This window comes from Coenobita brevimanus, chromosome 4, assembly GCF_032717465.1.
Source record: "Coenobita brevimanus isolate Jiangsu-jjx chromosome 4, ASM3271746v2, whole genome shotgun sequence".
NCBI classification, from domain to species: Eukaryota; Metazoa; Arthropoda; class Malacostraca; order Decapoda; family Coenobitidae; genus Coenobita; species Coenobita brevimanus.
Window position 1 is genome coordinate 19,688,562 of NC_136957.1, and position 2,501 is coordinate 19,691,062.

The 2,501-nt window shown below is 40.2% G+C and overlaps 1 pseudogene; it reads left to right on the top strand.

The window, feature by feature from the left end:
* Positions 1-1,787: 1,787 nt before the first annotated feature.
* Positions 1,788-1,906, top strand: LOC145397096 (5S ribosomal RNA; annotated as a pseudogene).
* Positions 1,907-2,501: the final 595 nt, after the last annotated feature.

The following is a 2,501-nucleotide window of genomic DNA, read 5'->3' on the forward strand; positions in this document are numbered from 1 at the left end:
TCACAAACTCTGTATTTGTTAGACTTAATTTCCTATAGGTTGAAGTTTGGAGGAAAACTAATCTGGGAAAGAAACTTCTAAAGATAAGGGTTTGGGGGGAATAAAGGTATTCTGATCGGCAGAAGTTCTGCAATATGGAAGTGTGACAGTCAAGTCATGAGCACAAACAGATACCCGTGTAGCACGGGAGAGGGCGTGGAGAGGTGGCTCAGTGGCTCCAACTTCGTATGAGCATTTGCTATGATTTAAGTATCTGTAAAATAATGCAAGGGAGGCAACATTCCGTTTTCTTGTACGGGGTACTTTATTTGTAATTGCTGGCTTATTGATTATTCTTATAGCTTTGTTCTGATTTTTTTTTTCCGGATGTTCTAGTGCAACCTCTCCACATACGCTCCACAAGGTGAGCAATATGTGAGATGAGAGTGCACGACTTATGCATATTATAACTAACTGCTCATCATTCAAGAAGCTACGGTTTCTTTTCAATAATTCAAGTTTCTCTGAAACGCTTTTGGCAAGTGATCTAAAGTGAGAGGTCCAAATGAGTGTATTGCTGGGCGAAACACTGAGAATTTCATTACTTTTAGAGATAGCAATATTGGTTGCATTGAAGGTAATACAGGAACACTGCAATATCTGTCTAATAGTATACTTGATATATTTAGTTTCCGTAGCTTTAAGTGAAACGGTGTTGTTTTGTGTCACTGTGTGGTGTGCCAGTGTGAAGTGTGGCACTGTGAGGCGTTGTATTGTGAGGTGTGGCAATGAAGTGTGACGGTGTCTAATGTTGCTCTGTGAGGTGTGGAAATGTAAACTGTGTTGGTGTGAGCTGTTACTGTGTGAAGTGTGGCAGTGTGGGGTGTGACAGTTTTCGGTGTGATAGAGTGTGGTGTGTCAGTTTTAGGTGTGATACTGTACAGTGTTGTAATAAAAGATATGGAAGTGTGTAGTGTGGCAATGTGAGGTGTGTTGTATGGTCGTAAGAAATTTGATTCTGTGACATGTGGTAGTGAACACTGCGTCGTGTGACATCTTGTGGTGTCTTAGTATGTGCTGTGAGTGTGTGATGACGCAGTGTGTTATGTGGCAATATGATATGTGGTGGTATGAGGTGAGGCGGTGTGCAGCGTAACAGCTTCTGGCACATCACATGCTGCGACTGCACACACACACACACACACACACACACACACACACACACACACACACACACACACAGTACCATAACTCTCGATCCCTTGCCTCATGCAGCCAACCCCTCATACTACTACACTACACAACCATACTACTACCATAAATCACACTGCCATACCCCACACCAGAACATACCACATTTCCACACCAGCATTACCACACCAAACACTGTCACACTTCCCCTTGCCAAATATCCAGTCTTTTGCTACATAAACATAACTAAACCAATGATGGTAATAAATACCTTATTACTTCATTTTGCGGCATAGGAGACCGAGGGTAGGATGCCGTATTTTTCTGGGGTTTTCTACCTCTCATTTGTGTGAACTGGGGTTCTCAGCGCTTACTAACATTAAAAGTAGGAAAAGGTCAAGACTCTTAAGTGTTGAAGAAAAAAAAAGTGTGTTTGTCCAGTATTCCTCCTAATGTACAACGGCAAAGCAAATCCAGTCAAGCTCACGTGTCTAACTAATCGGACACGTTCATGTGTTAATAATGTATTTTTCATATCATCTCCAATATATATATATATATATATATATATATATATATATCTATATATATATATATATATATATATATATATATATATATATATATATCCCACGTTGAGTACACCGCCTCCCGTCCGATCAGCGAAGTTAAGCAACGTTGGGTCTGGTTAGTACTTGGATGGGTGACCGCCTGGGAACACCAGATGCTGTTGGCATCCCTACGTGTCAAGTGGGGTTGGTGGAGGATTAGTGCCCCTCCCTGTAAAACATTTAACTCTAAGCCCTTGGCCACCCCGTCTGGGATACATGGCGTCTGGCATTGATTGATTGAATATATATATTTGTATATATATAAATATATATATATATATATATATATATATATATATATATATATATATATATATATTGTTACATAGCCTATGATTTCATCATCCCTTGTATAATTCTAACTTATGATACAGTTTTGTTCATGATTGCATCATCCTTTGTATGATCCTAATGTACAGTATGCAGCATGTTTGTTCACGATTCACCACGTGGCTTCCATAATGACCAGGCTTGCGTGTTCTACCTCGCTCCCCCTTCTCCCCCTTATAGTAGAGTAAGTCATTCTTTCTGTTGTTCAGAGCAGGATTGTCAACTCTTCGTACCCTATGCTTTCATTTGCGCGTCCTTCTTACAAGTTGAATCAATCTCTGCCGGCCCTCTATATAATGAGCTTAGTCTCTGCATTAGTCGCCACTTAGATCTACTCCTCATTCTGTTCACATCTCTGTCCTCCCCTGTACAGTATATTATTATTTTTGT